Below are 27,105 nucleotides of genomic sequence, written 5' to 3' on the forward strand. Positions count from 1 at the left end.
GGAGATTCCAGTACTTTTCTACTAATGATGATAGAAAGCAATTGTCCAGATTGGAATTCAGTTTCGTTTCTCTGTTCTCTTCCCTTCAAGCCCTTTTGTTTCTTCTGTCATTCTCTCCTTGCTTCTATATAAGCCGCCTCTTGAAGCCGGAGCTCCAGTAAGTCCTTTTCAGCATTCAAATCTTTCTAGTAGATATGGTGAATGTCTCGTCATTTGTACATTGTTAAAGCAAGCCTGTGTCTTGTCCACATTAGTGTGATGACCAATTAGAACCAATCTGATCCGTCCTGATATCCCAAAGGAAAGGAGAGGAAGAACTCCGCATTTTCAAACCCCAGGACTGCTGCACCGAATCATCCAAGAAGGTAAGTGCAGCATGGATGGGGGGGGGGGGGGGTGTAAAGGTGAACTTACACTTCAACATACCTGTTGTGTAGTTGTATATAGTTATATACAACTATATACATACAACCCATTTAGAAATTGGATGAAAGGTTTAGCACTGGGAAACACTATATGAAAGATAAAAAGTGCATTTTATATACAACTATACAGATCAGACCAAAATAAGGGACAAATGAGAAGGAAAAAGGGACAGAGGGGCATTGCTCCAAATCAGAGACAGTCCCTCGAAATCAGGGACAGTTGGGCGCTATGCTTTAAAGTTGCGTTCCACAAATTAGGCAAAGTGTATTCTGGCCATGGGGCCCCCAGCAATGCAAAGGTTGAATGCTCATTAACCCCTTTATGACCACACACCTGTGCGGTGGCAAAAGGGTGGGCTTTAACACCCACACACCACACACATGCATTGCTGGGAGGGCTCACTGCTCACTCCCAGCACAAAGACCGAGCTGTAAAGACAGCTCTTGGTCCAAAATAAAGATAGGTAGCTGGGGGGACAAGGTTCTGATCATGTGACCACAGGGCCGGACTGGGAATAAAAACCAGCCCCTGGAAAAAATTTCATACCAGCCCCACAGCATTATTATACCAGCACAACAGCATAACTTCATTTTTTTCTTGTTCATGAAAGGGAAAACCATGTATTTTAAAGCACATTTGAAGAGCGTATTATATATAGATAAGAAATCACATAGGGCTTTATATATATATATATATATATATATATATATATATATATATATATATATATATATATATATATATATACAGGGATTGACAAATTTGCTTTGAATTTAGGAGCCAGTTAAAAAAATTTAGGAGCCAGTTCTTTTTTTTTTTTAGAGTGGTATGTATTGTCAGCTCCCGGGGTAAGGCCACTCATTTTCACCCCCTATCCCTAACTCACAATGGAGCACCCAGTCAATAACTCCAATGAAACGCTGTTACATCAGGGTTATGGGCTGACCAAAAAGAGTAAGGCTGGCACTGGCAGGTGGCACTGGCAGATGGCACTGGTTGCCCCTGGCAGGCACGTGGAACTGCCAGATGGAACTGGCAGGGGACACTGGTTTGGAACTGGCAGGTGGCACTATTGGCACTGGTGGTGGCACGTGGCACTGATTGGCAGGTGGCACTGGTTTGGAAGTGGCAGGTGGCCCTGGTTGGTGATGGCAGGTGGCCCTGGTTGGTGATGGCAGGTGACACTAGTTGTCACTGGCAGATGGCACTGATTGGCGGTGACACTGGTTGGTGTTGGCAGGTGGCACTGGCAGGTGGCACTGATTGGTGGTGGCACTGGCAGGTGGCATGTTGCACTGATTGGTTGCACAGTGGCACTGGTTGGCACTGGCAGGTGGCACTGATTGGCGGGGGCAGGTGGCACTGATTGGCAGTGGCAGGTGGCACTGGTTGCCACTGGCAGGTACGCGGAACTACCAGATGGCATTGGCAGGTGACACTGGTTGGCATTGGCAGGTGACACTGGTTTGGAACTGGCAGGTGGCACTATTGGCACTGGCAGGTGGCACTGGCGGTGGCACGTGACACTGATTGGCAGGTGGCACTGGTTTGGAAGTGGCAGGTGGCCCTGGTTGGCGGTGGCACTAGTTGTCACTGGCAGATGCCACTGATTGGCAGTAGCACTGGTTGGTGTTGACAGGTGGCACTGGTTGGCGGTGGCACTAGTTGGCACTGATTGGCGGTGGCAGGTGGAACTGATTGGCAGTGGCAGGTGGCACTGATTGGCGGTGGCAGGCACGTGGAACTGCCAGATGGCATTGGCAGGTGACACTGGTTGGCATTGGCAGGTGTCTTTGAAAAGGTCTGGGGCCCGTGGATTAGTTACCTGATTGGAGATCCCTGTACAGCTCCGAGCTGAGGAAACTTTAAAGCGGGGTTCCACCGCCATTTTTTTCCGCATTAATCGTTAAAAGTAACTATTATAAATAGTTTACTTACTTTTAAATGATCTCAGAGTCTCTTGCAGCCGTTTGTCTTTCTTTGAAAATCATTAGGAAAACGTATCCAGACGTTTTCCATTTTGCCTGTGGGCATGTGAAGCCCACAGGCATTGTCTTCCAGGACACAGTGCAGCTAATGTCCCAGCATGCACCGCCTGTCTAATCTGCGATCTCGCGCATGCGCAGATTATACCGCTCGAGCGTTGACAACAGCGAAAACTCGAGCCTGGGCGGCGCACAGACTCCTGGGAAATAAAAACAACGATCCCAGGAGCCCCTGCGGCTGACAGGAAGAATTGACCTGCTGCTGAAGCCCCGCCCATTTCCGCAGCGGCACCGCCCCTTTCCGGAATCTCCAGAGGCAGGAAATTTGAAAGAAGAAGAAAACAGAAGAAGACATCAGAAAAGTAAGGGGGATATCTAGCGATTAGGGAAGGGGGGATCACATAGACGTAGGACTAGTAATTAGGGTGGACCTCCGCTTTAAGGGGCAAGAGCCAGAGCCGGGGTCTTCCCCTCCCCTCCCCCCTCTCTTTTCTTTTCTTTCCTCTTCTATCTCTACTCCACAACTTTGGGTCTTAAAAGAAGGTTAACGAGTATTATCTGGGTGCTAAGAAAGAGGCATCCAGAGTTTTCACTCGTACAAACAAACATCAGATACTCTGCAATGGACATTGTCCACAAGTTAGGTTATTATTGAACCCGATGACAAAATGTCAATAAAAACATTGAAACGAAAGTATAAAACGTCGGGACTTGCTATGTTGCCTCCTGCCCGATGACACAGCTTGCCCTCAGATGGGGTGTCTGGGTATGAGGGCAATGCCCCAATTGACAGACCAACGCTAACACTATACTTTACAGATTAAGTGTGATATCTGTTGTTTCAATGTAATCACTCAGGTAGTTCTCTGTTACAAGATGTTTGAATGCATTAGGGTCCTTTCACACGGGGCGGATCAGTTCTGATCCGCCCCGTGGATATCCGTTTGCTCAGCGGGGATCACTCCGCCGATCCCCGCTGAGCAGGGAGATGACAGCTCCGTCTCTGCACACTGCGCAGGGACGGACCTGTCACAGCGCCGCTCTCCCCTATGGGAGATCGGATGATGACGGACCGCAGTGCCCGTCGTCACCCGATCCGATCCGCAGACGGATGGAAAAATAGCTTTTTCCTCCGTTACACTTTTTCGGATCGGAGCGGGTCGGATGTCAGCGGACATGTCACCGCTGACATCCGACGCTCCATAGAGCTCTATGGAGCACCCGTTCAGGTCCGCCTGAAAAACTGACAGGCGGGCCTGAACGGGACGTCAGTGTGAAAGAGGCCTAATAGGCATTGATTTTGTTCTTCTATCTTTCTGTACTTCCTCTTTGTGGAACAATTTTATAAAAATTATTGAAAGAAAAAAACAAAAAACAGAACATATAGTATACCAACATTAAGTATTAATACTGTTTGTTATTAAATTTAGGTATAAACATCACGGGGGTGTTTAAAAAAAAAGAGAAAAAAAAATCCAGCTGGAACTCTGCTTTAAGCCCTGGTTCACATTGATGCGATTTGACATGTCAAATCGCATGCCATATCAGTGGCAATTGCCGCCATCGATTTGTGCCCCCGTCGAAAAGTGCGCACACATGCGCAGAACGGAATGGCACTCCAGCTGATTTCCCAATCAGCAGCAGTGATGTCACCATAGCGAATGCGCATTGTAGGAGGGTTTTTTCGACGGGAGAGATTTCATAGGCACAATTGAAAGCTATGCAAAGAGCGAAGGGACATGGTATATGTCAGATTGTGCCTCACTGTAAACCCGCGGCACAACATCAAGGCACAATATGACAAATACGGTGTCCCTCTACTGTTTGCATAGCATTAAATTGTGCCCGCGAAATGGTATCTCCCGTTGAAAAAAGGCTCCTGTAATTTCAATATAAAGGAACAGTAGTGGTAAAAAAAGCACTTGTGGGTTTAACCAAACTTGTTTTTTTTGTACAATTCTCCTTTAAGGGGCATGGCCAGGGGTGTGTCCTATGCCTGCATACTTTTGCTGATAGGTGTCCCTCATTCCCACCTCAAAAAGTTGGGAGGTATGTATATAGTTGTATATAAAATGCACTTTTTATCTTTCAAAAAGTGCTCCCAGTGCTAAACCTTTCATCCAACTTCTAAACTGCTGCATTTGTAAATTTTAAAAGCCAATATAAAGAAATAGTAGTGGAAAAAAAGCACTTGCGGGTTAAATTAACCTTTTTTGGGGGGTTAATTCTCCTTTAAGGGGGTGTGGCAGGGGGCATGTCCTATGCCTACATACAGGGCAGCTGTTAGAAATCATGGGGCCCTGTACAGCCTACCTGACGGGGCCCCCTTCAACCACCCTCGACCCCACCCCTGATCCCGGCTTGAAACAAAATGCAGGTGTGTTGCCATTTACATGTGCGTGTGGAGCCAATGCATACTTTTGCAATTAATAAGCACGAAGGGGGGGCAGTTTAAAATTATTTAAAATTGTATTTTAGTACAAATAAAATAAAAAAATCTTACACTGCATCTTTACATTACTTGTGATAGCATGGGCCATGACAGGTCCTCTTTATGGAGAGATATGAGGTCTTTTAGACCCCATATCTCTCCTCTGGCCTCCAAAGCATCTGATCAAACTAAGATCAGTTTGATTAGATGCTTGTTCAAGCCAGTGATGGCTTCTTTACATAACCGGCAGTGACAACATCCTTGTCACTTCCGGTTTCTGACATCACACAGTGGGAAGAACAATATCCATCCCTCTCACTGTGTCCCTGGAACCGGATGCTACTGGTCACATCTTAAAAGCAGTAAAGGTGGTGATGGGACCCCCTTCCACTGCCTGTAAAAGTAATCCAGTGGCTTCTTAGCCATTAGGATTACTTTACTTTGTGCAGAATTGCTGGGACTAAAAAAATGATATCTTGATCATTGCTGTAGTGATGATCAAGATATCATCCGTCTATCCCAGCGATTTACTGGTACATTGCTGGATGGGAAGCAGTTAAAGGGGATTGGTTTGGGGAGCCGTAAAAATGTAGCTCTGCTGCATGTTTACTGCTCCCCCAAATGAAGTCTAAGGGTCGGTTCACACTAGGACGACTTGTAGCGTCCCGTTCTGTTGCAATGAAACCGTTCTAATCGGAGTGACACAAGTCGCTCCGACTTAGAAAAAGGTTCCTGAACGACTTTGGGGGCGACTTGCATTGACTTCTATACAGAAGTCGTTTTGCAAGTCGCTGCAGCGGTCGCGTCTGGGTCGCCTGAGGCAATAGCGCTGTAAGTCGCGCTGCCTCAGTGTGAACCGACCCTCAAGTAGCATCTCGTTGTTTCTTATGATCATCAGCATTACAATTATCACAGGTAGCACAATAAGCAGGTGCTCTGTCATGGCTCTATCATTGCTCTAGGTCACATTGCTTTTGGGTGCTCACTGAGTTAACTTATGGCTGTACTGTATGTAACAGACTGTAACAAAGCACAGCCATAATACAGTGAGCACCCAAAAGCAATGTGACCTAGAGCCATGATAGAACCATGACAGAGCACCTGCTTATTGTTCTACCTGTGATAATTGTAATGCTGATAACCTGCTGAGCTGTGAGATACATGATAGGACACAGTGAGTATTCTAACCTCTATTCTCCACTCACTGTGTCCAGTGCAGCCACGCTGTCCTCCTCCTCTCCCCTGTCAGCCGATCAACTTCTATATAACTCATGAGGAATGCAGCCGGGAGACGAACGGAGTATCACTGTATCACTCCGCCAGCCGGGACTAATAAAATAGTGGGGCGGCATGATGTACATGTGACCGAAAATAAAGAAATAGTCCCTCTGCTGCGCCTTCACTCCCCTCCTGGAAAATTATATAACCCCCCCTCTGTAAGCAAGTAGGAGCGGGAGAGGAATTTAGGAAACTTTTTTTTTTTTTAAATGCAGTAACAAACTGTAAAATGCCCGGGCCCCACTGTGTAGCTGATGGGGGCGGGCCCCGTACAATGGGGCTGGTTGTACTGCCCTATCAGCGGCCCTGCCTACATACATTTGCTAGTAGGTGTCCCTCATTCCCATCTCAAAATGTTGGGAGGTATGATTTTCTGTACTCGCTAAATTTTTTATATTCTATATTCAGATTTTTTATATTTTATATCCTGAAAAAAGAAAATGAATGCAGTCACCACATCTAAGGAGCTGTAATCTACAATGTAATACAATTTTGTTTTAGGATTACTTATCCTTTAGGTGGGGAGATTCCAGTACTTTTCTACTAATAATGATAGAAAGCAATTGTCCAGATTGGAATTCAGTTTCGTTTCTCTGTTCTCTTCCCTTCAAGCCCTTTTGTTTCTTCTGTCATTCTCTCCTTGCTTCTATATAAGCCGTCTCTTGAAGCCGGAGCTCCAGTAAGTCCTTTTCAGCATTCAAATCTTTCTAGTAGATATGGTGAATGTCTCGTCATTTGTACATTGTTAAAGCAAGCCTGTGTCTTGTCCACATTAGTGTGCTGACCAATTAGAACCAATCTGATCCGTCCTGATATCCCTAAGGAAAGGAGAGGAAGAACTCTGCATTTTCAAACCCCAGGACTGCTGCACCGAATCATCCAAGAAGGTAAGTGCAGCATGGATTGGGGGCGGGGGGGGGGGGGTGTAAAGGTGAACTTACACTTCAACATACCTGTTGTATACCTGTTGTGTAGTTGTATATAGTTATATACAACTATATACATAACTCCCATTTAGAAATTGGATGAAAGATTTAGCACTGGGAACACTATATGAAAGATAAAAAGTGCATTTTATATACAACTATACAGATCAGACCAAAATAAGGGACAAATGAGGAGGAAAAAGGGACAGAGGGGCATTGCTCCAAATCAGAGACAGTCCCTCGAAATCAGGGACAGTTGGGAGCTATGCTTTAAAGTTGCGATCCACAAATTAGGCAAAGTGTATTCTGGCAGTGGGGCCCCCAGCAATGCAAAGGTTGAATGCTCATTAACCCCTTTATGACCACACACCTGTGTGGTGGCAAAAGGGTGGACTTTAACACCCACACACCACACAAATACATTGCTGGGAGGGCTCACTGCTCACTCCTAGCACAAAGACTGAGCTGTCAAAGACAGCTCTTGGTCCAAAATAAAGATTGGTAGCTGGGGGGACAAGGTTCTGATCATGTGACCCCAGGGCCGGACTGGGAATAAAAACCAGCCCCTGGAAAAAATTTCATACCAGCCCCACAGCATTATTATACCAGCACAACAGCATAACTTCATTTTTTTCTTGTTCACGAAAGGGAAAACCATGTATTTTAAAGCACATTTGAAAAGAGTGTATTATATATAGATAAGAAATCACATAGGGCTATATATATATATATATATATATATATATATATATATATGTGTGTGTATACAGGGGTTGACAAATTTGCTTTGAATTTAGGAGCCAGTTAAAAAAGTTAGGAGCCAGTTTTTTTTTTTTTTTTAGAGTGGTATGGATTGTCAGCTCCCGGGGTAAGGCCACTCATTTTTACCCCCTATCCCTAACTCACAATGGAGCACCCAGTCAATAACTCCAATGAAACGCTGTTACATCAGGGTTATGGGCTGACCAGAAAGAGTAAGGCTGGCACTGGCAGGTGGCACTGGTTTCCACTGGCAGGCACGTGGAACTGCCAGATGGCACTGGCAGGTGACACTGGTTGGAACTGGCAGGTGACACTGGTTTGGAACTGGCAGGTGGCACTATTGGCACTGGCGGTGGCACATGGCACTGATTGGCAGGTGGCACTGGTTTGGAAGTGGCAGGTGGCCCTGGTTGATGATGGCAGGTGGCCCTGGTTGGTGATGGCAGGTGGCACTAGTTGTCACTGGCAGATGGCACTGATTGGCGGTGGCACTGGTTGGTGTTGGCAGGTGGTACTGATTGGTGGTGGCACTGGCAGGTGGCATGTTGCACTGATTGGTAGTAGCAGGTGGCACTGATTGGCAGTGGCACTGGCAGGTGGCACTGATTGGCGGGGGCAGGTGGCACTGATTGGCGGTGGCAGGTGGCACTGGTTGCCACTGGCAGGCACGTGGAACTGCCAGATGGCATTGGCAGGTGACACTGGTTGGCATTGGCAGGTGACACTGGTTTGGAACTGGCAGGTGGCACTATTGGCACTGGCAGGTGGCACTGGCGGTGGCACGTGGCACTAATTGGCAGGTGGCACTGGTTTGGAAATGGCAGGTGGCCCTGGTTGGCGGTGACACTAGTTGTCACTGGCAGATGGCACTGATTGGTGGTGGCACTGGTTGGTGTTGGCAGGTGGCACTGGTTGGCGGTGGCACTAGTTGGCACTGATTGGCGGTGGCAGGTGGCACTGATTGGTGGTGGCAGGCATGTGGAACTGCCAGATGGCATTGGCAGGTGACACTGGTTGGCATTGGCAGGTGTCTTTGAAAAGGTCTGGGGCCCGTGGATTAGTTACCTGATTGGAGATCCCTGTACAGCTCAGAGCTGAGGAAACTTTAAGGGGCAAGAGCCAGAGCCTGGGGTCTTCCCCTCCCCTCCCCCCTCTCTTTTCTTTTCTTTCCTCTTCTATCTCTACTCCACAACTTTGGGTCTTAAAAGAAGGTTAACGAGTATTATCTGGGTGCTAAGAAAGAGGTATCCAGTGTTTTCACTCATACAAACAAACATCAGATACTCTGCAATGGACATTGTCCACAAGTTAGGTTATTATTGAACCCGATGACAACATGTCAATAAAAACATTGAAACTAAAGTATAAAACGTCGGGACTTGCTGTGTTGCCTCCTGCCCTATGACACAGCTTGCCCTCAGATGGGGTGTCTGGGTATGAGGGAAATGCCCCAGTTGACAGACCAACGCTAACACTATACTTTACAGATTAAGTGTGATATCTGTTGTTTCAATGTAATCACTCAGGTAGTTCTCTGTTACAAGATGATGGAATGCATAATAGGCATTGATTTTGTTCTTTTATCTTTCTGTACTTCCTCTTTGTGGAAAAATTTAATAAAAATGATTGAAAGAGAAAAACAAAAAACAAAACATATAGTATACCAACATTAAGCATTAATAAATTTAGGTATAAACATCACGGGGTGTTTAAAAAAAAAAGAGAAAAAAAAATCCAGCTGGAACTCTGCTTTAAGCCCTGGTTCACATTGATGCGATTTGACATGTCAAATCGCATGCCATATCAGCGGCAATTGCCGCCATCGATTTGTGCCCCCCATCGAAAAATGCGCACACATGCGCAGAACGGAACGGCACTCCAGCTGATTTCCCAAACAGCAGCAGTGACATCACCATATCGCATGCGCATTGTAGGAGGTTTTTTTCGACGGGAGAGATATTTCATAGGCACAATTGAAAGCTATGCAAAGAGCGAAGGGACATGGTATATGTCAGATTGGGCCTCACTGTAAACCTGCAGCACAACATCAAGGCACAATATGACAAATACGGTGTCCCTCTACTGTTTGCATAGCATTAAATTGTGCCCGCGAAATGGTATCTCCCGTTGAAAAAAGGCTCCTGTAATGTCAATATAAAGGAACAGTAGTGGTAAAAAAAGCACTTGTGGGTTTAACCAATCTTGTTTTTTTTGTACAATTCTCCTTTAAGGGGCATGGCCAGGGGTGTGTCCTATGCCTGCATACTTTTGCTGATAGGTGTCCCTCATTCCCACCTCAAAAAGTTGGGAGGTATGTATATAGTTGTATATAAAATGCACTTTTTATCTTTCAAAAAGTGCTCCCAGTGCTAAACCTTTCATCCAACTTCTAAACTGCTGCATTTGTAAATTTTAAAAGCCAATATAAAGAAATAGTAGTGGAAAAAAAGCACTTGTGGGTTTAATTAACCTTTTTTGGGGGGTTAATTCTCCTTTAAGGGGGTGTGGCAGGGGGCATGTCCTATGCCTACATACATTTGCTAGTAGGTGTCCCTCATTCCCATCTCAAAATGTTGGGAGGTATGATTTCCTGTACTCGCTAAATTTTTTATATTCTATATTCAGATTTTTTATATTTTATATCCTGAAAAAAGAAAATGAATGCAGTCACCACATCTAAGGAGCTGTAATCTACAATGTAATACAATTTTGTTTTAGGATTACTTATCCTTTAGGTGGGGAGATTCCAGTACTTTTCTACTAATAATGATAGAAAACAATTGTCCAGATTGGAATTCAGTTTCGTTTCTCTGCTCTCTTCCCTTCAAGCCCTTTTGTTTCTTCTGTCATTCTCTCCTTGCTTCTATATAAGCCGCCTCTTGAAGCCGGAGCTCCAGTAAGTCCTTTTCAGCATTCAAATCTTTCTAGTAGATATGGTGAATGTCTCGTCATTTGTACATTGTTAAAGCAAGCCTGTGTCTTGTCCACATTAGTGTGCTGACCAATTAGAACCAATCTGATCCGTCCTGATATCCCAAAGGAAAGGAGAGGAAGAACTCTGCATTTTCAAACCCCAGGACTGCTGCACCGAATCATCCAAGAAGGTAAGTGCAGCATGGATTGGGGGCGGGGGGGGGGGGGGGTGTAAAGGTGAACTTACACTTCAACATACCTGTTGTATACCTGTTGTGTAGTTGTATATAGTTATATACAACTATATACATAACTCCCATTTAGAAATTGGATGAAAGATTTAGCACTGGGAACACTATATGAAAGATAAAAAGTGCATTTTATATACAACTATACAGATCAGACCAAAATGAGGGACAAATGAGGAGGAAAAAGGGACAGAGGGGCATTGCTCCAAATCAGAGACAGTCCCTCGAAATCAGGGACAGTTGGGAGCTATGCTTTAAAGTTGCGATCCACAAATTAGGCAAAGTGTATTCTGGCAGTGGGGCCCCCAGCAATGCAAAGGTTGAATGCTCATTAACCCCTTTATGACCACACACCTGTGTGGTGGCAAAAGGGTGGACTTTAACACCCACACACCACACAAATACATTGCTGGGAGGGCTCACTGCTCACTCCCAGCACAAAGACCGAGCTGTCAAAGACAGCTCTTGGTCCAAAATAAAGATTGGTAGCTGGGGGGACAAGGTTCTGATCATGTGACCCCAGGGCCGGACTGGGAATAAAAACCAGCCCCTGGAAAAAATTTCATACCAGCCCCACAGCATTATTATACCAGCACAACAGCATAACTTCATTTTTTTCTTGTTCACGAAAGGGAAAACCATGTATTTTAAAGCACATTTGAAAAGAGTGTATTATATATAGATAAGAAATCACATAGGGCTATATATATATATATATATATATATATATATATATATATGTGTGTGTATACAGGGGTTGACATATTTGCTTTGAATTTAGGAGCCAGTTAAAAAAGTTAGGAGCCAGTTTTTTTTTTTTTTTAGAGTGGTATGGATTGTCAGCTCCCGGGGTAAGGCCACTCATTTTTACCCCCTATCCCTAACTCACAATGGAGCACCCAGTCAATAACTCCAATGAAACGCTGTTACATCAGGGTTATGGGCTGACCAGAAAGAGTAAGGCTGGCACTGGCAGGTGGCACTGGTTGCCACTGGCAGGCACGTGGAACTGCCAGATGGCACTGGCAGGTGACACTGGTTTGGAACTGGCAGGTGGCACTATTGGCACTGGCGGTGGCACATGGCACTGATTGGCAGGTGGCACTGGTTTGGAAGTGGCAGGTGGCCCTGGTTGATGATGGCAGGTGGCCCTGGTTGGTGATGGCAGGTGGCACTAGTTGTCACTGGCAGATGGCACTGATTGGCGGTGGCACTGGTTGGTGTTGGCAGGTGGCACTGATTGGTGGTGGCACTGGCAGGTGGCATGTTGCACTGATTGGTAGCAGCAGGTGGCACTGATTGGCAGTGGCACTGGCAGGTGGCACTGATTGGCGGTGGCAGGTGGCACTGGTTGCCACTGGCAGGCACGTGGAACTGCCAGATGGCATTGGCAGGTGACACTGGTTGGCATTGGCAGGTGACACTGGTTTGGAACTGGCAGGTGGCACTATTGGCACTGGCAGGTGGCACTGGAGGTGGCACGTGGCACTAATTGGCAGGTGGCACTGGTTTGGAAATGGCAGGTGGCCATGGTTGGCGGTGGCACTAGTTGTCACTGGCAGATGGCACTGATTGGTGGTGGCACTGGTTGGTGTTGGCAGGTGGCACTGGTTGGCGGTGGCACTAGTTGGCACTGATTGGCGGTGGCAGGTGGCACTGATTGGTGGTGGCAGGCATGTGGAACTGCCAGATGGCATTGGCAGGTGACACTGGTTGGCATTGGCAGGTGTCTTTGAAAAGGTCTGGGGCCCGTGGATTAGTTACCTGATTGGAGATCCCTGTACAGCTCAGAGCTGAGGAAACTTTAAGGGGCAAGAGCCAGAGCCTGGGGTCTTCCCCTCCCCCCCCCTCTCTTTTCTTTTCTTTCCTCTTCTATCTCTACTCCACAACTTTGGGTCTTAAAAGAAGGTTAACGAGTATTATCTGGGTGCTAAGAAAGAGGTATCCAGTGTTTTCACTCATACAAACAAACATCAGATACTCTGCAATGGACATTGTCCACAAGTTAGGTTATTATTGAACCCGATGACAACATGTCAATAAAAACATTGAAACTAAAGTATAAAACATCGGGACTTGCTGTGTTGCCTCCTGCCCTATGACACAGCTTGCCCTCAGATGGGGTGTCTGGGTATGAGGGAAATGCCCCAGTTGACAGACCAACGCTAACACTATACTTTACAGATTAAGGCTGGGTTCACACTGCTGCGGGGGGAGATCCGGATGTGATTCGCACCGCAAATCACATCCGATCTCCGTAGCGATGCGAGTACAGCCATACAGATAGTATGGCTGAATTCGCATCGCTCCCGCAGCAAACTCGCACGGGACCCTTTTTTTGGTCCGCAACAGAATCGGATCGCATGGGGGTTCACAAAGGCTCTGTCCCTATGAAGTTAGAGGTAAAGGAGACACAGAGTTTGCATATCTACAGACTGCAGGACTACAGAGTGTAGAGTTTAAATGGAGAAAACTGCTCTGTCAGTTTTCTCCAGGTTTTGCTAGCTCCGGATGGGATTCTGTAGTTTGGAGATCCCTGATAGGGATGACCGAACGGTTCGCCCGGCGGTCGGTTCGCGGCGAATTTTGCGGACTATTTCGCCCGGCGGACTTATGTGTTTGCAGTGTGAAAGAACTTTGACCGATGATGACACATTCATCATGGGGTACAGGACAGGACAGCCAATTGAGACATTTCAGCACATGGATAATTGGACACTCCCCCTAACTTATAAATAGACCCGATCTGGCGGCCATTTTACATTCTTTTGTATGTCACTATAGGGAGAGGTTGCTGTGTGGAGCAGGGAGAGACTGCAGTGACACAAATCACTAGCTATTAGGTCCACAAAAGTCCTTTTAAGGCCTGGTATGGTATAGGTGTAGTAAGTACAGTATATAGGGTTCAGTGCACTGCTGTGCTTGTGATTGCAGCCGCCTGTCTTTTGTGAGTGCAGGGAGGGACAGGACGCTGTGTGTAGCAGGGACAGTCAGTTTAATCATTAGCTATTACTATTAGGTCCACAAAGGTCCTTTTAAGGACTGGTATGGTATAGGTGTAGTACAGTATATAGGGTTGTACACGTATAATATACTTTCTTCCAAATATAGAAAGAATATTATACTTGACTGCTGCCCTATTCTGCAGTAGTCCTTTATCAGTGTAGGGACTGAGGTACAGTCTGCTAATCACTAGCTACTAGTTCCACAAAGGTCCTTGTAAGGACTGGTATAGGTCCACAATATATAGGGTTGTGGTGCACTGCTGCAGATTGCTGCCCTATTCTGCAGCAGTCCTTTATCAGTGTAGGGACTGAGGTACAGTCTGCTAATCACTAGCTACTAGTTCCACAAAGGTCCTTGTAAGGACTGGTATTGGTGTACTATTTTGTGTGCAGTATATAGTTGTGTAATACACCTGTAAAATACTTGCACATATAGAAAGCATAGTATAGTGCGTTTCCACTGTGCAGCATTGTGACTGCTGAGCGGTTCTGCAGCGATACTACAAAGAGTGACAAACGCAATCCAAAAAAAAAGTATTATAACTGGTGTGATAGACCAGTGGCCCCCAAAGACAACAGATTGAAGCGGGGTGTTATATACCTTCTTCCACATACATACTGCACTTCTCGAGAGACTTTTGTCACAGGTTCATTTAAAAAATGACAGGCAGAGGAAGAGACAGGCCCTTCCGTAAGGGTGGTAGGGGTAGGGCAGGAGCAACAGGCTTGAACTAAAGTGGCAAATTGCAGAATGTGCGTGCGATTACGTCAAAGGACGCACCAGACTTGGTTGAGTGGCTCACTCAGCCTTACTCTTCCGCTCCCTGCTCATCCTCTCGATCTGCACCCTTTTCTTCACTCTCTGCTATGTGCACCCCCAAAGACACTACCACCAACACCACCACCACCACCATATACCTTCCGCTTGAGTTTCAGGAATTATTCCATATCAAGACATTTCCGATGCGCAGCCACTCTTGGCATTGGATCAGGTAGAGGAGGTAGCAACAACCGCCACTCAACAGTCGGACGACAGTACCCAGATCAGCCCAAGGAGGAGGTTTGTCCCCGCTGTTGCTGCCTACTCCGATATCTCTAATTATAGCGGTGGGGAAGGTGACGTCGATGATGACGTGTCTAGTGATGTCACGTGGGTGCCCACAAGAGAGGAAGAGGAGGGGAGTTCAGATGGAGATATGGACCAGCAGATAGGGAGGAGAAGCAGGAAGAACTTAGATTGCACAGGAGGGACAAAGCAGACTGCGACTGTATCAGGAGCGAGGTATCAACCATGCACGGGCACATCTGGCGCTCCCAGGACGCCAGCACATGGCTCCACAGTGTGGGCTTTTTTTAACGTGTCTGCTGCTGACAATAGTGTTGCCATCTGCAATCTTTGCAGTCAACGCATAAGTCGCAGTAAGCCCAACACTCACCTAGGGACGATCGCCTTAAGAAGGCACATGAGCTGCCATGACCGAGCCCATTGGGAGCAACGGAACACACAAAGCCACACTCCAGGCTCTCACCGTCCAGCTTCGTCTTCTACTTCTCCTTCTCCTCTCTCCTCACAATTGTCCTCCACTCCACCTTCCATCACGCCAAACGCTCACATTTTTCTGCAAAAAGGCAGGCTTCCGTGGGCTAAATGTTGGAGCGTAAAAAAATGATGACGCTGGATAACCCTCTTGCCCAACGGTTGACGGCTGGCTTGTCAGAACTGACAGCCCGCCAACTACTGCCATATAAACTGGTGGACTCAGAGGCCTTTCGAAAATTTGTGGCCATTGGAACACCACAATGGAAGGTCCCAGGAAGGAAGTATTTCTCACAGAAGGGCATCCCAGAGCTATATGGCCATGTTCAGCGGCAAGTGAATGTATCTCTGGCACACAGTGACGGTGCCAAGATACATCTGACCACAGACACGTGGTCTAGCAAACACGGGCAGGGAAGGTATATCACTTTTACTGCCCACTGGGTGAACCTTCTGACGGCCGTCAAGCATGTAACCCGTGGCACCCGTGTAGATTTGGTTTTACCGCCACGGATTGCATGCAGGCCTGACTCTTCTTCTCCCCCTCCTCCTACTCCATCCTCCTCCCTCTCCTCCTCGGCTGACTCTTCCTTTTCCGCTGCTAGCGTCTCTTCCGCTGCGCCGCCCAAGCTCCCCAGAACCTATTCGACATGCCAGGTGAGACGTTGCCATGCCGTGCTGCGTCTGTTGTGCCTGGAAGCCAAGAGCCACACTGGCCCGGCACTCCTTTCAGCTTTGCGCTTGGCATAAGGGTCAAGGACCAGCAGGGCCGCTGTTAGAAATCACGGGGCCCCCTACAACCTACCTGACAGGGCCCCCGGGAAATTAAATCGCTAAAATGCCATGGTCACAATGGTATGCTTTGCAGCCATTGCAGAAATAAGAGCCTTGCTACTGCTGCCTCATGACACCTGTTGTTTTTATTTTACATTTTACATTTTTACATTGTGAGACCGCATTGCAGCTGTAAGCCAAGTATTTGGCTTCAAGGTGCAGAGCAGCCCCATTGAACTCAATGGGAAGTTTGACAGGTGGTGCTGCCTGTCAAATTCTGCAGCCTGCAGTACAAATGCCTCAGCTCTGAAGTAAAGCGTTGCAGCCATGGCATGTATACAGCCCGGTATGACAGCTGGCTTATGTCGAAGGGGCTTGATCAAAAAAGGGATGCTGACCATCTCCCTGACCGGAGTGTTCTGGTGGGGCGTCCCCTTGTCAGAACACAATAGAATAGCAGGGGAGATCACTGTACTAACATTAGATTGTTAGTACAGAGGCTCTGACCTGAGGTGTCAGGGTTTTTTTTCGTTCAGCCTGTGGAGTTTAGCAAAAGTAAACTAGCAGTGTATATGAGACATTAGGCCACATTCACGTTGGAGGTTACCTGAATGTCTGACAAGTGCATAGGTAATGGGCAATTTGCAGTGCATTTTGGAAATGCGCAGCACATGCGCATAGAACTTGTGGTGCACAATAATTGTTAATGTCACCCCAAATGCAATGAGAAGATATGCGTTTTGTCATGTGGCAACGCTGCATGCCTTAAAAGTTTCTGAAGCCTCTATGTGTTTGTCACATATATGGCAGCCCATTCAAGTGAATGGGTTACCCTATGTGTGAAAAACAAGAAGAAAAAAAAAAAGAAAATGTGAGCAGGAATGTTTGTTACTGCTATATGAAGTATAAAGGGACCTTAGGGATGGTATATAGAAATGGCTGGGCAGAGATGCCTGGCAGCTGGAGACAGAGATGTGTCCACTGGGTTCTTGCTCAGCAATGCATTGACAGCTATCTGCAGTTCTAGGCTGGCTTCATATTCACCCTCTCTCCAAAATCCTAAAGTTTTGTGACTTTGTTCCAGCAGCAACCCCCCTCACCCCCTCCAGCAGAAGCACTACTCCATCCAAACCCTGGAGTTCAGTGAGCACAGAGCAGTGAGAGCAGATCTGGAGGGGGATGAGAGGTCAGCACTCAGGGAGGAGGTGAAGCAAGCTTCCTGCTCATGCTGACCAGAGATAACATTGACGAGGGGGAGTTTCAGGACCCGGCAAAGACACAGGCAGACTGAGACTGCAGCTGTCTTCTGCTCCAGATCAGGACACTTTACCAATTGCCAGTAGGAAGAACTGAGATGCTGGAGGGAGAAAGCTGGCAGCGCTGCTAGGAGATCCACAAATGTCAGAAGGCAGTTCGGCTAGCTCTCCTGCTCTGCAGGTTCCCGGGCCCCTCTTCTGAAGTGGCAGAGCTCGGGCCCCCTACAGGAAGACTGGCTGTACTGCCCTATCAGCGGCCCTGAGGACCAGTACTGGGTGGCAACGTCCAGTGTTCTGTCCTAGCTCATGACAGTGTTGACTACCTCACATTTCTAAATATGAATGAGGCATGGAATGAGGCATGGATCTCGGAGGAATTCAACACATGTGACCAGTAGACCATGTATATCTCTATAAACAATTTATTTAATCGAGCACACAGACCTTGTTTCTACATTTGGCTCACTTCCTTGTACAAAAAAAGCACACTGTACTATATGCCCGTCCCCCCCTGTTTGAAGAGGTTGAGCGGTGTCATATTTTTGGGGCCCAGCATCAAGTTGCTGGTATCAGTGCTGCTGTCAGTGCTCTCTATCTCGGTGCTGGTGTCAGTGCACTCTATCACGGTGCTGGTGTCAGTGCTCTATATCACGGTGCTAGTGTCAGTGCTCTATATCACGGTGCTGGTGTCAGTGCATTCTATCACGGTGCTGGTGTCAGTGCACTCTATCATGGTGCTGGTGTCAGTGCTCTATATCACGGTGCTGGTGTCAGTGCTCTATATCACGGTGCTGGTGTCAGTGCTCTATATCACGGTGCTGGTGTCAGTGCTCTATATCACGGTGCTGGTGTCAGTGCTCTATATCACGGTGCTGGTGTCAGTGCACTCTATCACGGTGCTGGTGTCAGTGCTCTATATCACGGTGCTGGTGTCAGTGCTCTATATCATGGTGCTGGTGTCAGTGCACTCTATCACGGTGCTGGTGTCAGTGCACTCTATCACCGTGCTGGTGTCAGTGTTCTATATCACGGTGCTGGTGTCAGTGCTCTATATCTCGGTGCTGGTGCCAGTGCTCTATATCACGGTGCTGGTGTCAGTGCACTCTATCACGGTGCTGGTGTCAGTGCTCTATATCACGGTGCTGGTGTCAGTGCTCTGTATCACGGTGCTGGTGTCAGTACACTCTATCACGGTGCTGGTGTCAGTGCTCTATATCACGGTGCTGGTGTCAGTGCTCTATATCACGGTGCTGGTGTCAGTGCTCTATATCACGGTGCTGGTGTCAGTGCACTCTATCACGGTGCTGGTGTCAGTGTTCTATATCACGGTGCTGGTGTCAGTGCTCTATATCTCGGTGCTGGTGTCAGTGTTCTATATCACGGTGCTGGTGTCAGTGCTCTTTATCTCGGTGCTGGTGTCAGTGCTCTATATCTCGGTGCTGGTGTCAGTGCTCTATATCACGGTGCTGGTGTCAGTGCACTCTATCACGGTGCTGGTGTCAGTGCACTCTATCACGGTGCTGGTGTCAGTGCACTCTATCACGGTGCTGGTGTCAGTGCTCTATATCTCGGTGCTGGTGATCATCAGTAAATCAGTAAAAGAAGTTGGATAGGAGGATCAGCAGGGGGAGTCGCATATAGAGGAAATGAGCTTTCTATATTCCTCCATGCAGCCACTGAATGCTTGATTCTCCTCCTCTCCCTCCTTCATGGAGGAATATAGAAATCTAATTTCCTCTATATGCAGTCCCCCTGCCGATCCTCTTTTCCAGGCACACAGGGCGGGCTGTACAGGCGGGCCTCTCCTCCTACGGATCACAGAGCTGCCTGTAACATGGTCCCGTCCCCCCTAGACCGGCTCATGTGATAGGCGGAACGTTGATTCTATCTACTATCACACAAGCCAGTCGGGGGGGGGGGGGGGCCGTGTTACAGCGCCACGGCCGAACAGAGACCCAGTCAGCTCTGCGATCCACAGGAAAGAGGAGAGCAATGTAGCCGCAACTAAAAGCGGGCCCAGGGCAGGCGGCCTACTGGGAAATCTCCCGGTATCCTGGTAGGCCAGTCCGGCCCTGCATGACCCCTGTGCATAGTTGTATTAGGTTGTGCACAGAGGTTGATCGGATGTAGACCAATTTATATTGACACGATTCCATTTACATCAGGCTACCCCCAATGCAGTGATGCAGTGATGTGGTTTGTGAGGAGTCCCCCCATTTCTCAAGTCAAACCCACAGACACCTTCCGAGCGCAGGAGCATTTGTTTCTTGTACTACCTCCAATTCGTCATGTTTAGGTCCAGTAAAGCAGAAATGGACGCAGATCTTTGCCATTTTATTTTTCCTGGACAGACTGGTGTGCTTAAGTCTAGTGGGGACATTTTGCCTAATTCCTGGAGTTCAGGTTTAAAGAAGATGTAAATGTGAACACTAACTTAATGGTATTTTGTTTACTAAAGCACTGTGTATCATAAACAATTGCCATTTTTTTTTTCAGTAAAATGCAGTTTTTACCCTTTTTCATCCTTCCTTCACCTATGTGCTGCTAGCCTTCTTGCAGCAGCTTCCTGTCTACATATGCTGGCTGCATTGCCTTTCTCAGGGCAGGTTTCTTGATGGTAACTATTGTGGACCTTGCTTGTGTTATCCATTGGAAGAGAATGTGATGGGAATAATACATGGAAGAGAATGTGGTGGGAATGATACATGGAAGAAAATGTGATGGGAATGATACATGGAAGAGAATCTGATGGGAATGATACATGGAAGAGAATGTGGTGGGAATGATGCATGGAAGAGAATGTGATGGGAATGATACATGGAAGAGAATGTGACGGGAATGATACATGGAAGAGAATGTGACAGGAATGATACATGGAAGAGAATGTGACGGGAATGATACATGGAAGAGAATGTGACGGGAATGATACATGGAAGAGAATGTGACGGGAATGATACATGGAATAAAATGTGATGGGAATGATACATGGAAGAGAATGTGATGAGAATGATACATGGAAGAGAATGTGATGAGAATTATACATGGAAGAGAATGTAATGGGAATGATACATGGAAGAGAATGTGATGGGAATGATACATGGAAGAGAATGTGATGGGAATGATACATGGAAGAGAATGTGATGGGAATGATACATGGAAGAGAATGTGACGGGAATGATACATGGAAGAGAATGTGACGGGAATGATACATGGAATAAAATGTGATGGGAATGATACATGGAAGAGAATGTGATGGGAATGATTAATGGAAGAGAATGTAATGGGAGCGATACATGGGAGACAAGAACAGAGCGTAGTGTCCTGGACATGGCAGGATCAGCAGTCATTATTTTATTGAATGCTTTTCAGATAAGCTTGAACATATTCATGTAAATTCAAGAATTTTTTTTTTCAATCTTTTTAACCACTTCAATTCCGGGCATTTTCACCCCCTTCCTGCCCAGGCCAATTTTCAGTTTTCAGCGCTGTCGCACTTTGAAAGTCAATTGCGCGGTCATGCAACACTGTACCCAAATTTGTACCCATTTTTTCCCCACAAATAGAGATTTATTTTGGTGCTATTTGATCATCTCTGTGGTTTTTATTTTCTGCGTTATAAACAAAAGAAGAGCATCAAGTTTGAAAAAAAAAAAACACATTTTATACTTTTTGCTATAATAAATATCCAAATTAAAAAAAAAAACACATTTTTTCCTCAGTTTAGGCCAATATGTATTCTACATATTTTGGGTAAAAAAAAAATCGCAATAAGCGCATATTGATTGGTTTGCGCAAAAGTTATAGTGTCTACAATATTGGGGATATTATATGGCATTTTTTTTTTTTTTTTTTTTACCAGTAATGGCGGTGATCTTTTTTATTGTGACTGTGACATTGCGGCGGACATATCGGACACTTTTGACACCATTTTGGGACCACTGACAATTATACAGCAATCAGTGCTATAAAAGTGCATTGGTTACTGTATAAATGTCACTGGCAGGGAAGGGGTTAACACTAGGGGGCGATCAAAAGGTTAATGTGTTACCTAGGGAGTGATTCTAACTGTAGGGGGAGGGGACTCACAAGGGGAAGAGACCGATCGGTGTTCCTCTGTACACGGAACACATGATCGGTCTCCTCTTCCCTGACAGGACATGGATCTGTGTATTTACACACACAGATCCATGTCCTGGCTCTGTTACCAGGCAATCGTGGGTGCCCGGCAGACATTGCGGCCGCTGGGCACACGCATAGGCTTCCGAGTGATGCGGTGGAGGCGCACGTGTGCCCCCCAGACAGCCGGGAAGCCCAGGACGTCATATGACGCCCGCCCAGGATGGGAGGTTCCTCCTGCGGACGTCATTTGACTATGGGCGGGACCTGAAGTTGTTAAATTAGCATCATTCCTTAACTACTTGCCGACCAGCCACTGTCATTATACTGCGACAGGTTGACAGGATCCCGCAAACCGTTGTAGCTGTACCTCGGCTCTTTTAAACAGAATAGCAGCACGTGTCTGCTGCACTGCAGGGTGCCGATGCTCATGATCAGCGGTCGCGATGATCGTCACCCAAGCGCAGCAGAACAGGGACTAAGGATGAGCTCCGGCGTGTTTGCACACTCCACGTGCAGAGCCTGCCGGTAAGTCGGCACGGCACTGCGCTAATCACAGGCAGTGAGACATTTTCCCGATGTGCAGCTGCAGAGATCAGGAAATGTCTGACTGCCTGTGATTAGCGCAGCGCCATGCCGACTTCCTGGCGGGCTCTGCACGTGGAGTGTGTGAACACGCCGGAGCTCATCCCTAGCAGGCACATCTGTGTAAACACACAAATCCCTGTTCTGTGAGGAGAGGAGATGCAGATTGTGAGTTCCTAATAGCTAAGAACCATGATCTGTCATCTCCTATAGTCAGTCTCCTCCCCCTACAGTTAGAACACACACTAGGGAACACAGTTAACCCCTTGATCGCCCCCCTAGTGTTAACCCTTTCCCTGCCAGTGACATTTATACAGTAATCAGTGCATTTTTACAGCATATAGTATAGTATAGTAGTATTTGTATAGTTGTAAATTGTCCCAAAAATGTGTCAAAAGTGTCCGATGTGTCCACCATAATTTCGTAGTCTTGATAAAAATTGCAGATCGCCACCATTACTAGTAAAAAAATAATAATAAAAATGCCATAAAACTATCCCCTATTTTGTAGACACTATACGTGTGCACAAATCAGTCAATATACTATGTAAAAAAACACATATCGGCCTAAACAGAGAAAAAATTAGCTTTTTTAGAAAAAATTTGGGGATATTTATCATAGCAAAAATTACAAAATATTGTGTTTTTTTTCAAAGATTAGTCTTTTTTTGTTTATAGAGCAAAAAATAAAAACCTGCTGAGATGATCAAATACCACCAAAAGAAAGCTCTATTTGTGGGAAAAGAAGGGCATCAATTTTGTTTGGGTACAACATCGCACAACCGGGCAATTATCAGTTAATGCGACGCAGTGCCGTATCGCAAAAAATGGCCTGGTCATTGAGCAGCCAAATCTTCCGGGGCTGAAGTGGTTAAAATAATCCCTAGTGATCTTGCCATTTAGGCTCTTAACCACTTAGCGACTGCCTCCTGTAGCTTTACTGCTACAGGGCAGCTTGTCTGTGCAGAATCCAGTAAAAATACGTGATTTGCAAATCCGGGTAGGGGCCATGGGCCCGCCAACCCTTGCTGTGCTGTCATACGCTACAGCACAAGCTGGCCAGTGAGTCCCAGCCAATGATTTATGGCCAGAAGCCTCTGAGCGAATGACAGAAGAGAGCTCTGTGTTTGCAAACAACACAGGGCTCTCTACAGACAGCAGCAATGTGCCGTTTTTTTTTTTTCCCCCTTCCCAGCAGGGAGTAAAAACCGGCAAATAGCTTAGTAAAACAGTACACATACTAAATATTGTTAAGCACACAGTTAACCCCTTGATTGTCCCTAAAAGTTAACCCCTTCCCAGCCAGTGTCATTAGTACAGTGACAGTGTATATTATTAAACCTGCAAGTCAGCACCCGCAACTAAACACACGCCCCTTTTTGGTCTTGAGGGAACCCTGGACTGTTATGTTATTCATCAAATTTTAAGAAGTCCAATTATCTATATTCCTAGATCATTAGATCGTCAAGAAGTGTGATTGATTGAATGTATGGGTGCGTGCGCAGCTGCTATTTCCCTAAACATGACAACCTTTTTTAATATTTTTTCTTGAAAGGTCATTTAGACCTCTTTCACACTGAGGCATTTTTCAGGCGCTTTTGGGCTAAAAATAGTGCCTGTAAAGCGCCTCAAAAACGGCCCCCCTACAGTCTCAGTGTGAAAGCCCGAGTACTTTCACAATGGGGCGCTGCGCTGGCAGGACGTTAAAAAAAGGCCTGCAAGCAGCATCTTTACAGCAGTGGAGGAACAGTTTTAGCGCCAATATTCGTCCGCTTGCAAACTAGCAGTGTTTTACCATCAACGCCCGCCCACCCCTTTTTGTATATGCGTGATATGGTCACTTGGACTGCACTATATATTCATTGCCTATGTGGTGATTGGTTGAGCTAATTCAATATATTTAAGTGAATTTATGCTGCATGTCAGTTTTAAGTGGTGGATCCAGGCTACGCATTTTACATTTTTCCAAGTGTTTGTTATTAGCACTGATCACCATATAAGAGTCACTGGAGATGTCAGTGGCAGTCAGTCAGTAGCCCCCCCCAGCCCCCCCCCCAGCTTCAGTTAGTGTCAGATTTCTCACCGCACTATTGCAGTCCCATTATAAGGCGCTGATCACTGACATTACTAGTATAAGTGCTGAATAGCAAAAAAAAAAAAACCTGGTCATGAAGGGGGTAAAATCTTCCCTGAGCTGAAATGGTTAATCGGGCCCTCCCTATAATAAGGTGACAAATGTCTCACAATAGTTCTTTTATAGTGTCACTTTGTCACGTGTGCCTCTATTGGAGGCTGTGCTGATGCTGGATAAGTGCATGTAGACAGGAAGTTGCTGGAGTAGGTCAACAGCACTGAGATGTAACAAAGTATGAAAAAAAGTCAAAACAATATTTTAAGAAATAAAAAACATGGTTTGACAAACAAAAAACAAAATACAAAAAGCAACAGTTTGGTACAAATCCTACATGCTGGCTGCCTTTGTTTTGGTGCCTGCATCCACCAAAGCTGTGTGCAAGGCAGCCTAGAGAGTTGGGTGTAGACACAGTGGATGTATGGACACTGCCATACTGTATGTCAAAATTTGACCTTTGGGTAGGAGCGTTTGCACGGCCCCGAATGCAGACAGTGTGCGTTCAGGACCTTGCAGCTTCTGTGTCTGCATACACTTCTGTAGGCTGCCTGCTTGCAGTTGGAGGTGGATACACATACCAAAACAAAAACATTCTGCATGAAGGATGGTTGCCAGCACCATCTGAAGGTTAAATGTCACCCAGTGCACATGGGTTCTGTCAGGTCCTTTTGGCAGGAGGTCTGTGAACTGAGATTTGTGACATCAGCGTCTGTTCAATGTTTAGGTGCAGTCAAAAACGGAAGCTTTCTGAGCTGCCAGATTTAAATTTACTTGTGTCTTTTATATCAAGTTACTGTACATCCGATCCATCACAATTAAATCTGGAAAAATGTAAAAGGACAAAAGGATGCAGCCCTTCTCTTTTTTTTGGGGGCGGCCTGGACGGACTCAGGGATAAGTCAATGTAAATGGACAATAGTTAATTTACACCCCTCTTGGCCATGAACATGCATGAAGTTTCCTATAAAAACTGCCTAAAAAACTGATAGGTGGGCCTAATGGGAAAGCACACATACAAGGGTCTACTTCAACTAGCTCTAGATCTGGCTCTAATAGCTCTAGTACTACTAGATCTACTTCAACTGTAATTATTTTTATTATGTCTTCACAGCTATCAATGCACATCCCAAAGACAATGGCAAATATGAAGTCTCGACTAGGGACCCTGTGGACCACACAAAGAGATAAAAAAGACAAGATATCTGTGGTTTACTTTACCACACCAAAGAGTTTGAAAACAACGGCTTATGAAATCCTCCAAAACTTGTATCAGATGTTAATGTCTGTGTTTGATTTCCTCTTATTCTTCAGCGACATATTTCTAATACTGGCCTTTGTTCTCGGGGTGCTGTGCGAGGGGCTCGGGGTGGTTGTTCTTTTTGTCTTGTCGGCATTGAACATAATATGGCTCATGGCGTTGAGTGCTGTAATCATTTTAAGGAAAGTATGGGAACTTCTGTTCTCTAAAGGAAGGCTGGCTTTTCATATCATTGACCTGTTCTTTTCCATATTGTCTTCTTTATTCTCTGCATGCTATTTGGTATTGTTAGATGAAAAAAGTGAGCTGAGCTTAAAAAACTCTAATCAAAAAAAATTTGTCTAATCACAAAGATTCATCAGTAATCACAAGGAAAAAATAGTGACAAAAAGGCATACAAACAATTAACTTAAAAAATTAAAGAAAATGAATTATATCAGTGAGTAATATCTTTTCAACATATAAGTGACAAAAAAATTTAATCAGTGTCCATAATATAGTTAGCATAAATTGCATACCCCTTATATATAAATCACATAAATTGTCAGTATTAAAGAAAATAAACCGACACACCCCCAAATTAGTTGTAATAAATGAACAGAAAAACCCAACAAAAAAATTATTTAGTTAAAGAAAAAAAAAAATATCAGAAAAAGTCCCAGAAATAATATCCAAAGGGTAGTGTTGATTCTTCCAAAGTGAAAATATGGAATTAGCACCCACAATGTTCTGTATTAAAGAGAATCCAAGCAATCACCTCCACCAGTGAGAAGGGGGGCCGCTTACCAGAATTATAGATCTCAGTGTCAATGAGATCAACAGGGCAAAAGCACAGGAGTTCTGGATGAACCGTCACATGAGCCACACAGCCTTTATCCTTGATGCAAAGACTCCAGACAAGGAACGAGGATATTGTGGATCATATAAAAAATCAGAAAGGCACTCGCATAGCGTAAAACCTCTTATTTTAATGGAAATTAAAAAATAAACAATATTGCACTCACATTTGGTATTGTTGTATATATTTTTTATGTTTTGCTTTGTTCTAATGAATTTAATTCTATATGGGATGATTGAAAAACATAAAAGTATGACAGCTGCCTCACATTTCATGGAGCATTAAAGAGGACGTAAACCCTTGTGGGTTTTACTTCCTCTTTATTTCCCTGCAAAGGTAAAGCATTATGGGCTACTTACTATGCATCGCATAGTAGCCGATTACGTGTCACCAGTGTTGGTCATCTTACTTTAAAAAAGTAATTAGTTAAGTTACAAATTACTTCTCCCAAAAATTAATCACGTTAGTAACTCAATTACTACATTGGAAAAGTAATTAGTTACTCAGCAAAGTAACTGTGACTTTTTTTTAAATATTCTATAATGCAATTACGTTCTATAACATTATTTTTGTATTATATTTAATATCAAAGATGTTTATATTAACTGATTGAAGAATAAAAACACTATATACAGAA

General features: G+C 45.5%; 1 long non-coding RNA gene across 7 annotated transcripts; it reads left to right on the forward strand.

Moving 5' to 3' along the window:
* On the forward strand, nt 1–27,105 carry LOC143960461 (uncharacterized). 7 transcript variants are annotated; one of them, XR_013270320.1, is made up of 7 exons: nt 1–157; nt 255–365; nt 6,622–6,799; nt 6,897–7,007; nt 10,638–10,704; nt 10,802–10,912; nt 25,484–27,105. It is a non-coding gene; the product is annotated as an uncharacterized LOC143960461 (long non-coding RNA). The 7 variants fall into 7 exon arrangements; XR_013270321.1 differs by having other exon boundaries at nt 6,733–6,799; nt 10,527–10,704; XR_013270318.1 differs by having other exon boundaries at nt 6,733–6,799.

Source organism: Lithobates pipiens, unplaced genomic scaffold (assembly GCF_037356315.1).
Source record: "Lithobates pipiens isolate NorthernLeopardFrog02 unplaced genomic scaffold, aLitPip1_a1.2 Scaffold_8, whole genome shotgun sequence".
Lineage (NCBI taxonomy): Eukaryota > Metazoa > Chordata > Amphibia > Anura > Ranidae > Lithobates > Lithobates pipiens.